Source organism: Hemicordylus capensis, chromosome 2, assembly GCF_027244095.1.
Source record: "Hemicordylus capensis ecotype Gifberg chromosome 2, rHemCap1.1.pri, whole genome shotgun sequence".
Lineage (NCBI taxonomy): Eukaryota > Metazoa > Chordata > Lepidosauria > Squamata > Cordylidae > Hemicordylus > Hemicordylus capensis.
Window position 1 is genome coordinate 191,243,218 of NC_069658.1, and position 13,021 is coordinate 191,256,238.

The window sequence follows — 13,021 nt, forward strand, 5'->3', positions numbered from 1 at the left end:
AGGGAAGAGGTACCCCCAGAGAAGCCGTTTAGTCCAGGATTGTCACATCCTGCTCACTCACTCTTTATGGTGGGTTCATACAAGGTTGTAATCCATTTGTTGCCTGCTGCTACACTGATTAACATGAAAAATCCAGGGGTTTTTTGAGAGCCCACCTACAAAATGACTGCATGCGTGGAGTGTTGCTAGCACCACTGTTCTGTCATCTTGGATAGGCATGTTTTTGACATGTTCAGAGACAGAATGAGACTCAGCCTTCCCAGATCACAATTACAGCTTTTCTGCTATCTTTCCAGTTGCTGCCATTGGAGGTTTTTTCCCTTTGGAAGCCATAAAGTTATAAAATAACGTTGTGCTGTTGAGCTGGTGTTGACTCCTGCCGACCAGAGCCCTGTGGTTGTCTTTGGTAGAATACAGGAGGAGTTTACCATTGCCATCTCCCACACAGTATGAGATGATGCCTTTCAACATCTTCCTGTATTGCTGCTGCCCAGTATAGGTGTTTCAGCAGGGATTCGAACCGGGAACCTCTTGCTCACTAGGCAAGTTACTTCCCCGCCGCACCACATTGTTCAATTTGAAGAAAGAAAACCTCAGTTGTTTTGCAACTTAATGCAGTGTTAGTTTAGTGCTAATATTGCATTAGTCCTTACATTGTATTGGTGTCTATTTTACACATTGTGTCAATAAGTTGAGCCATACCTACTCATGCTTTTCTTTCTTTTCTAACTCTCTCTCTCTCTCTCTCTCTCTCCTCAAGCCTGGCCCACCCCCTTTCCCTTTTCTCTTTCCTCCCCCCACCTCTTGTCAAGCCTCCCCCATCTCCTTTCTCTTTCATCTTCCACACTGGTGGAGTTTGTGGTGAAGGATCAAGGTGTAATTTTAATCAACATTTCAGAGAAAACCTTCTCTTAATTTTTTCCTTACAAATGCTCCATGTTAAGTGGGGTGATTTGTATGAATAATAAACTGTGAAACCATGGGGGCTTGTATTATTTTTCCTTACAATGCACTATTTTCAAGTTTGTGAAATATCAAGAAGGGCTGTCAATCCATGGAGGAGCCTCTGCTGTTTTTCTTTTTAACAAGTGTATTTATATATTTTAATGAAATTTAATTTTAAATTAATCTGGGCTTGCCAACAAAAGAATTGTAATTAAATTCATTGCAATTTGATTTAATTAATTAATATTAAGTATTACTTTAATAATCAGCCCCCTAAAGATTGACCTTGGTCCCCACTTGCCAAGTCACTGTCAGTTTTGGCCCACCAGGGCATTTGAGGTGTGTACCACACTGACTAGCAGAAACTCTCCAAGGTTTCAGGCAGAAGTCCTGTCCAGCCCTATCTGGAGATGCCAGTGATTGAACCTGGGACCTTCTGTATGCAAAGCAGATGTTCTACCACTGAGCTACGGCCCCATCTCACACATGGATATTCCACATTTAATTCTTATATCTAGATTACGTCATATACATTTTTGTATGTATGGACAGTGGGCTTTCCAACCACCTTGAAAGGAAGGGCAATGTCTAGATCTCTGTAGGGAATGAGGAGAAGAAATGAGAGAATGCTTGGAAATAAGCAACAGTTCCATCATTTCTTAAAAACAAATTTCTAAGAAACAGATTCTACTCATTGTGTGAATGACTCTTCACAGCAGAGGATACTGAGCATATACCTGTTCCTGAACCAGGCTTTTTGGGGATGGAGGCTAAAGAACTGAGTCAGATAGAAGTGACAAGAGTTGATGTTCTAAACTGTCTGGAAAAACCGAAAACTAGCAAATAGCCAGATCCATCCAAGAGTCCTCAAAGAACTCAAATGTGAAATTGCTGACCTCCTTACTAAAATATATAAATTATCCCTGCTATCAGGCTCTGTACCGGAAGACTGGAGAGTAGCAAATGTAATGCTGATTTTTAAAAAGGGATCCAGGGGTGATCCGGGAAATTACAGGCTGGTTAGCTTAATGTCTGTTCCAGGAAAACTGATGGAAAGCATCCTCAAGGATAAAATTGTAAAGCACATAGAAGAACAGGCCCTGCTGTGAGTGAACCAGCATGGCTTCTGCAAAGCTAAATCTTGCCTCATAAAACTTTTGGAGTTATTTGAGAGTGTCAACAAGTGTGTGGATAAATGTGATTCATTTACCATAGTATACCTGGACTTCCAAAAAGCTTTTGACAAAATTCCTCATCAAAGACTTAGCAGTCATGGGATAAGGGGACAAATACATGTGTGGATTGTTAACTGGTTGAAGGACAGGAAACAGAGGGTAGGAATAAATGGAGGGTTTTCACAATGGAGGGAAGTAAGAAGTGGATCTCCCAGGGATCTGTACTGGGACTGGTGCATTTTAATTTATTCATAAATGATCTAGAAGTAGGGGTAAGCAGTGAGGTGGCCAAATTTGCAGATGGTACCAAACTCTTTCGGGCAGTGAAATCCAAAACGGATTGTGAGGAGCTCCAAAAGGATCTCTCCAAACTGGGTGAGTAGGTGACAAAATGGCAAATGCTGTTCAATGTTGGCTAGTGTAAAGTGATGCACATTGGCATGGAAAACCCTAACTTCAAGTGTACACTGATGGGATCTGAGCTGTCGGTGACTGGCCAGGTAAGGGATCTTGGGGTCATGGGGGCAGCTCATTGAAAGTGTCGACTCAGTGTGCAGCAGCTGTGAAAAAGGCATTTAAACATCTAAAAAAGGACATTGTAGAACTGGAAAAGGTGCAGAAGAGGGCAACCAAGATGATCAGGGGCCTAGAGCACCTTCCTTATGAGGCAAGGCTACAACACCTGGGGTGATCTAGTTTAGAAAAAAGATGACTGTGGGGAGACATGATCGAGGTCTATAGAATCATGCATGGTGTGGAGAAAGTGGATAGAGAGAAATTTTTCTCCCTCTCCCATAACACTAGAACCAGGTGTGATCCCATGAAATTGATTGCCAGGAAATTTAGGACAAGCAAACAGAGATACTTTTTCACACAATGCATAATCAACTTGAGGAATTCTCTGCCACAGGATGTGGTGACAGCCAACAACCTGAATGGCTTTAAGAGGGGTTTGGATAACTTCATGGAGGAGAGGTCTATCACAAGGGAGTAACAGCAGGAGAGAGGGCATGCTCTCAACTCTTGCTTGTACGCTTCCAGCAACATCTGGTGGGCCACTGTGTGAAACAGGTTGCTGGACAAGATGGGCCTTGGGCCTGATCCAGCAGGGCAGTTCTTATGTTTTTACTCAGCTACGTAGAATTTCTAATTATATTATTGGAAGGAGAAAATTAACAGTACTGCAGAGTCTGAAGTGGTGAGAGGGCCACGCTGCTCAATCCTTGTATTTTTAAATGAGGATGACAAATCTCTATCACATGTCCAAAGAGTAAACTCTGCGAAAAACAAAGGCTAATAAGCCAGAAACCATTTAGTAAATATATTAAGTATATATACTATAGAACATATGAAACACATAGTCTGAAAAGTACAATATCACTGAGAGGATCAAACAATGGAGGAATCCACCACAATTTCCTGAATGGACATAGAAATATCTAACAATATTCAGCAATAAACAATATGTATCTAAGTCCCAAGATGAATGGTGTCCTGTCTAAGGAGTCAGAAAGCAATGAGAAGCATGACGCCAAAGGTAATGTCCAGGATGAAAATACATTCGCTCTTATTACTTGCTCTGTTTTCTCTTTGTTTTCTCTTTGTTTTCTCTACAGGTGTCCTAGGTTGTAGACCTGTTTCCTCCCACTATGGCAGGGCCTCATCAGGAGAAAAGAAACTAAATATTCAAAAGAGTTTTTTGTTACTATACAACAAATGTTATCAAAATACATCAGCCTGGGCAATACAAAAGTCAAAAAGACACATTTACTTACATTTGTATTCTTCAATAGTGTCATTACACTCTACGGTGGTTTTTGAATTTCAAAAGATCCTACCGAATAGCCAACTCAATGTAATCCCTGTGATGCAAACCAGGGACTTTTTATATCATGTAAATGGCAACAGGTATTATAGCTCTATTATCAAGAGAAGAGTGATTACTCAAAACAAAGGGGTGATAGTATACTTACAGTAACTCTTTGCCTCTAAGTTAGCTGACTGTATTGACAAGAGAGGAGTAATCACTCAAAATGAAGACGTGATAGTATACTTAACTCATTGTCTCTTAATTAGCTGACTCATATTGATCCTAAAATGTTAGAGGAATCTTTTTTCCAACGATACCTAACATGTGTAATCATTTGAGTGGTGTTATATTTAACCCTTTCCATTGAGCCATATTCATGTAAACTTATTTTATGTCATAGGACCATGCTATATAAAGAATTAGCCAAACATTTAAACAAGGGGGAGAAGGAAAGCTGAAGCTACAGCTTTAAGCAAGCATACCTAACTGCCACTCTATGTTTAAATAGATTCTACAAGGTTTAAATGGAAGGCTCCCTATCCAAATACAGTATAAAAAGTAAGGTGACACCTAAACGTGTTTATAAATGCTTCATAAATAGCAAGATAGATCATTCATCTGGTTAAGACCCCCAGGTTCCATAGTGTGGAGATGATGTATATAAAAAGCCTCTTTTTGCAAAAGAGTGGTCTTTATATTTTCATAAGAGAATTCCTTATGTGTATATTTATAAATTACAAAAAACTGGATATCATTGGGTGAATGACCTGCCTGTATATAATGCTCCACCAAGGGGCATTCCAAATTCTGATTCTTTATGCGGGAACGATGTTCCAGAATCCGGGCTCGAATTGTTCTGGTAGACATACCAATATAGCGTTTCAAACACGGACATTGTACTATATAAATGATGTTCTTAGAAGAACAATTTGCAAAAAAATTTAGTCTATACTTTTTGCCATTGTGATCACTATATTCCGTAATTTGTAACCCAAAGAACATGCGACACAATGGCCACAATGGCCACACTTAAAGAAGCCCTTTAATTCCAAAGTTTCTCGCTGAGATGGACAATCTGCTTTAACCAAAAGGTCTTTAAAGCTAGAGCTTTTACGAAATGCTATTAAAGGAAGCCTAGCACAGCCAGGCAAGTCCGATATCAATCTCCAATGTCTTCGAATAGAATTCTTAATCTTGTAACTTAAAGCGGAATACTGCATAGACCACATGATTCGAGATGTTTTTCTATCATTATACATCACTGACCGCAATAAAGAGGATCTATCACGAGATAATGTCCTGCATCTGGCTTTATGAATAACCGAACTAGGATAACCTCTAGCTTTAAGTTGAGAACTTAATTTTTCTGCTGCTGCCTCAAAATCACAAGGGCGTGAAGAGTTCCTCTTAAGACGTAAAAACTGGCTATATGGTAGGGAGTTCTTAAGTTGAAAGGGATGAAAGGACGAGTAATGTAAGAATACATTTCTGTCTGTAGGTTTGGTATATAGTGTAAAAAAGATTTTGTGGTGTTCATCAACATTTACCCTGGTATCAAGGAAGGGAATAGTACTAACATGTGAAGAGCTAGTAAATTTGATGGTAGGATGTATGGTATTAAGCCATGCCTCAAATGATGAAAATCTATCCACATTGTGAAAGATTAGAAAGATATCATCCAGATATCTCTTAAAGAAGAAGATTTCGTCAAAAAATGGATTATAGAGAGGGTTTAAGGTGGTATTATCCTCCAATTTGGACATGAAAATGCTATATTGGTATGTCTACCAGAACAATTCGAGCCCGGATTCTGGAACATCGTTCCCGCATAAAGAATCAGAATTTGGAATGCCCCTTGGTGGAGCACTATATACAGGCAGGTCATTCACCCAATGATATCCAGTTTTTTGTAATTTATAAATATACACATAAGGAATTCTCTTATGAAAATATAAAGACCACTCTTTTGCAAAAAGAGGCTTTTTATATACATCATCTCCACACTATGGAACCTGGGGGTCTTAACCAGATGAATGATCTATCTTGCTATTTATGAAGCATTTATAAACACGTTTAGGTGTCACCTTACTTTTTATACTGTATTTGGATAGGGAGCCTTCCATTTAAACCTTGTAGAATCTATTTAAACATAGAGTGGCAGTTAGGTATGCTTGCTTAAAGCTGTAGCTTCAGCTTTCCTTCTCCCCCTTGTTTAAATGTTTGGCTAATTCTTTATATAGCATGGTCCTATGACATAAAATAAGTTTACATAAATATGGCTCAATGGAAAGGGTTAAATATAACACCACTCAAATGATTACACATGTTAGGTATCGTTGGAAAAAAGATTCCTCTAACATTTTAGGATCAATATGAGTCAGCTAATTAAGAGACAATGAGTTAAGTATACTATCATGTCTTCATTTTGAGAATTTACTCCTCTCTTGTCAATACAGTCAGCTAACTTAGAGGCAACGAGTTACAGTGATTACTCAAAACAAAGGGGTGATAGTATACTTACAGTGAGGGAAATAAGTATTTGATCCCCTGCTGATTTTGTCCGTTTGCCCTCTGACACAGAAATGACCAGGCTATAATTGGAATGGTAGGTTTATTGTAGCTGTGAGAGACAGAATAACAACAAACAAACCCTCAAAAGCCCAGTGCCCAAAAGTCAGCGATGGATTTGCATTGTAGTGAGGGAAATAAGTATTCGATCCCCTATCAATCAGCAAGATTTCAGGCTCCCAGGTGTCTTTTCACTATATGCAGGTAACGAGCTGAGATGAGGAACACCCTCTGTAAGGGAGTGCTCCTAATCCCAGCTTGTTACAGTACCTGTATAAAAGACACCTGTCCATAGAAGCAAGCAATCACTCAGCTTCCAAACTCACCACCATGCTCAAGACCAAAGAGCTGTCGAAGGATGTCAGGGACAAGGTTGTAGACCTGCATAAGGCTGGACTGGGCTACAAGGCTATCGCCAAGCAGCTTGGTGAGAAGGTGACTACAGTTGGCACGATAACTCGCAAATGGAAGAAACACAAAACAACTGTCAATCTCCCTCGGTCTGGGGCTCCATGCAAGATCTCACCTCGTGGAGTTGCAATGATCATGAGAACGGTGACAAAGCAGCCCAGAACTACACGGGGGGAACTTGTCAATGATCTCAGGGCAGCTGGAACCATAGTCACCAAGAAAACAATTGGTAACATACTGTGCCGTGAAGGACTGAAATCTTGCAGTGCCTGCAAGGTCCCCCTGCTCAAGGCAGCACATGTACAGGCCCATCTGCAGTTTGTCAATGCACATCTGAATGATCCAGAGGAGAACTGGGCGAAAGTGTTGTGGTCAGATGAGACCAAAATCGAGCTCTTTGGCATCAACTCAACTCGCCGTGTGTGGAGGAGGAGGAATGCTGCCTATGAGCCCAAGAACACCATCCCCACCGTCAAACATGGAGGTGGACACATTATGCTTTGGGGGTGTTTTTCTGCTAAGGGGACAGGACACCTTCACCGCATCGAAGGGACAATGGACGGGACCATGTACCGTCAGATCTTGGGTGAGCACCTCCTTCCCTCAGCCAGGGCATTGAGAATGGGTCGTGGATGGGTAGTCCAGCATGACAATGACCCAAAACACACAGCCAAGGCAACAAAGGAGTGGCTCAAGAAGAAGCACATGAAGGTCCTGGAGTGGCCCAGCCAGTCTCCAGACCTTAATCCCATAGAAAATCTGTGGAGGGAGCTGAAGGTTCGGGTTGCCAAACATCAGCCTCGAAACCTTTCTGACTTGGAGAGGATCTGCAAAGAGGAGTGGGACAACATCCCTCCTGGGTTGTGTGCAAACCTGGTGGCCAACTACAAGAAACGTCTGACCTCTGTGATTGCCAACAAGGGTTTTGCCACCAAGTACTAAGACATCTTTTGTGAAGGGATCAAATACTTATTTCCCTCACTACAATGCAAATCCATCGCTGACTTTTGGGCACTGGGCTTTTGAGGGTTTGTTTGTTGTTGTTCTGTCTCTCACAGCTACAATAAACCTACCATTCCAATTATAGCCTGGTCATTTCTGTGTCAGAGGGCAAACGGACAAAATCAGCAGGGGATCAAATACTTATTTCCCTCACTGTAAGTATACTATCACCCCTTTGTTTTGAGTAATCACTCTTCTCTTGATAATAGAGCTATAACACCTGTTGCCATTTACATGATATAAAAAGTCCCTGGTTTGCATCACAGGGATTACATTGAGTTGGCTATTCGGTAGGATCTTTTGAAATTCAAAAAACACCGTAGAGTGTAATGACACTATTGAAGAATACAAATGTAAGTAAATGTGTCTTTTTGACTTTTGTATTGCCCAGGCTGATGTATTTTGATAACATTTGTTGTATAGTAACAAAAAACTCTTTTGAATATTTAGTTTCTTTTCTCCTGATGAGGCCCTGCCATAGTGGGAGGAAACAGGTCTACAACCTAGGACACCTGTAGAGAAAACGTAGAGAAAACGTAGAGAAAACGTAGAGAAAACGTAGAGAAAACGTAGAGAAAACGTAGAGAAAACGTAGAGAAAACAGAGCAAGTAATAAGAGCGAAAGTATTTTCATCCTGGACATTACCTTTGGCGTCATGCTTCTCATTGCTTTCTGACTCCTTAGACAGGACACCATTCATCTTGGGACTTAGATACATATTGTTTATTGCTGAATATTGTTGGATATTTCTATGTCCATTCAGGAAATTGTGGTGGATTCCTCCATTGTTTGATCCTCTCAGTGATATTGTACTTTTCAGACTATGTGTTTCATATGTTCTATAGTATATGAACTAAATATATTTACTACACAGTTTCTGGCTTATTAGCCTTTGTTTTTCGCTGGGTTTCTTGTGTTTTTCTCGCTTTTTGCACCAAGAGTAAACTCTGGTAGCAAAAACACATTCTGAGCCATAGGCTTGGCTTGAGTTAGGTTTTGGCCTCATTGCACCCCACCCCAAGATAACCAATGTAAAAATGGAGAGTAAAAGCTTGTAGTCCATTTTGGTATAAATCAATGGATGGAAGTACACAGTATTAGGCATGTTTAGGTTTCCTGGATGAGTGGCATCTAATGATCTATGCTCAGGCAATATGTGTGGCAAAGAGGCAGTTTTTTTCTGCCTGTTTTGCCTCTGCGAGTTCACGTCCGGCAGAGTTATTTAGGGTTGTGAGGTGACTAGTATCTGCCCTCCTCCTTTGAACCAAAATTCAGAGTCATCAGTTACCTGCTGTGATGTATTTAAAGAGTTTTTCGCAGAAAAAATCTCTCAGATTTGGGCCACCCTAGATGGAGACTCCACAATTAATTTGATATCTGAGCTGGAGGTGCCCAACCTCTTATGTGATTCGACTGCATCAGTTTCAGTCTGTGACTCCTGAGGATGTGGACAAGCTGCTTGGAGCAGTGAGGTCTACCACTTGTTCTCTTGACCCTTGTCCAACATGGCTTGTTCGATCTAGTAGGGAGGTTGTTGTATACAGGGGAGCCCGATTTCCCCCGGTTGTGAGAATAGCTTCTTTGTCTATGAGACTTAGCACATCAGCCTGCCTGAGAGGACTGGTCTAGCAGTCCTCTGAGGGGGGCTGATGTGCTGAGTCAGAGTCCTGCTACCCACCAACCTCAGTTGGCAGACCAGACCAGATCGAGGCGGGATGACGTGCAAAGTCTGGAGCAGAGGCCTGGCCTACCCGCTGACCCCAATCAGTAGATTAGCTCTTCCCAGAAAAACAGCCCTCCAAAATGGCGCTTGGAGCACTCAAAAAGTTCCTCTCTCAAAAGGGTCATTCATCTCGCAAAATAAAACGGGGTCATTTTGTTTCAAGCTCAGAACAGGCCCTTCATTTGAAGGGCATTTCTTTTGAGCTCGGACAGAGCATTCAAAATGGCTTGTTTCAAGCCAAAATGTTTTGAGCTTGAAATGTTTTGCACATTCCTACTGATTTCACAGGCAGTAGAGGTGGCTGTTGTCACATTGGTGGCCATGTCACCCATCTGTCAGTGGAGTGTGGGTCTGCTGTCCATGCATTGCTGTCCAGGGCATGTTGTACTGTAGTTTGAAGGGGAGGGATGGGAATGTGGGTGTGCAGGCAGATTTGGGAGGGTCAGGGCAAGTATGGATTATGTGGTATGTTGTCAGGCAGAACGGAGCCAAAGTGTTCTGGCTATGTGACGATGGAGTGTGGCGGGAGGCTACAGCATCAATGAGTGTGTTCTGCTCTGGGTGACAGCATCTATGGTAGACACACAGAAGAGGGCATGACACATGCAGGTAACTAGGACTGGTGAGATGCATGGGTTCTCACGATCAGCAGATCCTAGTTAGGTCATCCGGCAGGGTGGGGGGTGACTAACCAAAATATGATCCTAGATTGAATAATCTGGTAACTCCACAGAACTTAGTTGAGATTGCTGCTGGATCACACCAATGTCGGTCAGTCAGCCCCGTTTAACCAGAATTAATATGGTCGTAAGAATGCGGCCACTGAAAGGGGAGAGAGAAATTGATACAGGCTTTGTTTCTGCTCTGTGTGTGAATGTGAGAGAAAGAGAGGAGAGAGGAAAAGTGGGGAGACTTCTGCTGTATATGTTGTTTGTATGAGCGGCAGAAGTATTGTGTGTGAGATGGTGATTCCATCAAGACATCTTTGTCCCTATCCCCTACCTGTAAAATGCATTTTTACATATGTAATTATGTGACTCTTTAATCCATATTGTTTCTTTAGTTTTAGTGTGCAATTTGGCTCGCTTTCTCGAATGATCTCCTCTCCATGGATTTTGAGGTTTCTGTCATGGATTCACTTCATTTCTATTCTATAACAACAGTGGACTTCATTGCAGAGTTGTTGTAAGCCACTTTGCATACTTGTGACATGCAAAATGCAAGAGTTCTGCAGCACTGGCATGTGGAGCACCTCCATTTTGTCCAATAGGAGAGGTGGGTGGGAAACCCTGCTCTTTGCCTTGACAGTGAAATTGTGAACAAACTTTTTATTAGATTCACACTACATTTTTGAGTGTACGTTTGAAAAAAAAGGTGTGTGTGAAGCTCCGTGTAAGAGACACAGTTGCAAAAGGTGAGCACAGGTGGTGGGGAGAAGAATCACCTTGAAGTGAAGAACCTTCTCATGCTTTCCGTAGGCAAAGATGCATTATGAACACTATGAAATGAGTGAGTTTCAGTCTTTTCCAAAACAAGTTGATTACACACAAAAGCATACATTGTTTTATGCTGATACAACTAATTGCACACGTTTCTTTGTTATGAAACCTCTGTGAGGCTAACATTGGAAGGAGGAAGTTAACTGTTCTGCAAATTGAAAGATGATGGGAGGGCGTCTAAATCCTTGAGAAAAATGAGGAAGCATATCTTAATCACATGTTTTGATCTGAGTACACGTTGTGGCACAGAGAAAACACATTCTGAGACACAAACTTGGCTTGAATTGGGTTCTGGTCTCATCACACCCTATCCCAGGCTAACCAATGTAAAAATGGTGAGTCAAAACCTATAGTCCATCTTGGCAGGACTCAATGGGTGGAACTACACTTTTTAAGGCATGTTCAGGATTCCCAGCCCTGCTTTAGCCTCAAGATGCTGACTCAAGAGTAGCATTTGCAGAAGGAAATCTCCTACCTAACTCTTGAGGAAGACAAATCTCTGTCGCACATTCCGAGCAGAAGCTTCGGCGCGCAGAGGAAATATATTCTGGGATTGAGACTTGGCTCATATTGCACCACTTCAGAATGAAGGCTGGGCAACTGAAAGTAACATTCTACCATGGCGGGAGAAATCCTTCTGCAAGTAGAAAAGTAGCACATAAGGGAGAAAGATTCCAATCTAGCTCTTTCTCTGATGTGATCCTTTTCTACATGCAGGAGTTATTTAAAGAACAAAGAAGTGTGCGCAGTAGCATTCAAGGATGCAGGTTCCCCTCAACTGCACGCTAAAGTGGTATAATTTATGGATCTGTACCACATGATTATTTTGACTGGGGAGATTGGTGTCCTCATCACCCTGTTGCCCCCACCCCCACATGATTTATACCCATAAGTACTGCAAGCAGACGGTGCCATCCCCCCCACCCCGCTCCCAATTAGTGTCTCTGATATGTTAATATGAAAGTTAGTACTTTGGTAAATGGGCACTAACTTTACATAAAGTGACCCATACTTGTTGGGATGAGAATCCTGCAGTGTCCCTTATTCTGAACATTGTCTATAGTCTAACAAAGTGTAGGGGCAGATTCACACATGGAGGCTCTTCTCATGAGCAGCCTAGCCTGGGCTAGGTGCTCACGTGGAGTGCTGGGATCATGGGCTAGGTGCTTGGGTGGAGTGCCAGGATTTGAGCAGATTCCTGCACTCCCACCCAGCCTAACCCCAACTCCCCAGGTTAAGGGAGCAAGTGCTCCATTAACCCGGCTGCCGGGATCATGTGTCTCCTCGAGCTGCGTGCAGCTTGAGTCACAGAGACGAGCAGCTAGAGTGCCCATCTGATAGAGGAGCACGTCAATGCACTGTGCCTGTGGCATGGTGCATTGTGGGATATCTGGAGGCTGGGACATGTCATCCCAGCCTCTGCATCTCTGCGCTGCATGGTGCAGCATGGATTGTCTGTGAGCGCGGTCCATGCAGCATACGGGAAGCATGATTTGGAATCATGTGTTCTGCCCCATGACACATAATCTTTCATGCAAACTGGGGTGTATGTGACAAAGCTCTGCTCACATTGTTTCTTCCCCTTTCCACCAGCTGGCCATACTTGCCAGGGCACAAAGACCTTGGATCTCAACAGAGGCTGCACATCCTCTGGGCATATTTCATAGACCTCCTTGGCCAGTGTGAGAACCGGTCTGATTGTGACTATCTGATGGCTTGGGAGTGAAAAGCTCCAAGGCAAGATGTACATATTTTTATAAAGGAAACTATTTCTTCTTATCTTGCAGTTTTCTCACATGCCAGAAATGCTGGGATGTTGTCATAGACATTGTCTAAGTTATTTGTATGGAGCATGCTTCTCTATGTGAATGTCTCTATGTATTGGCT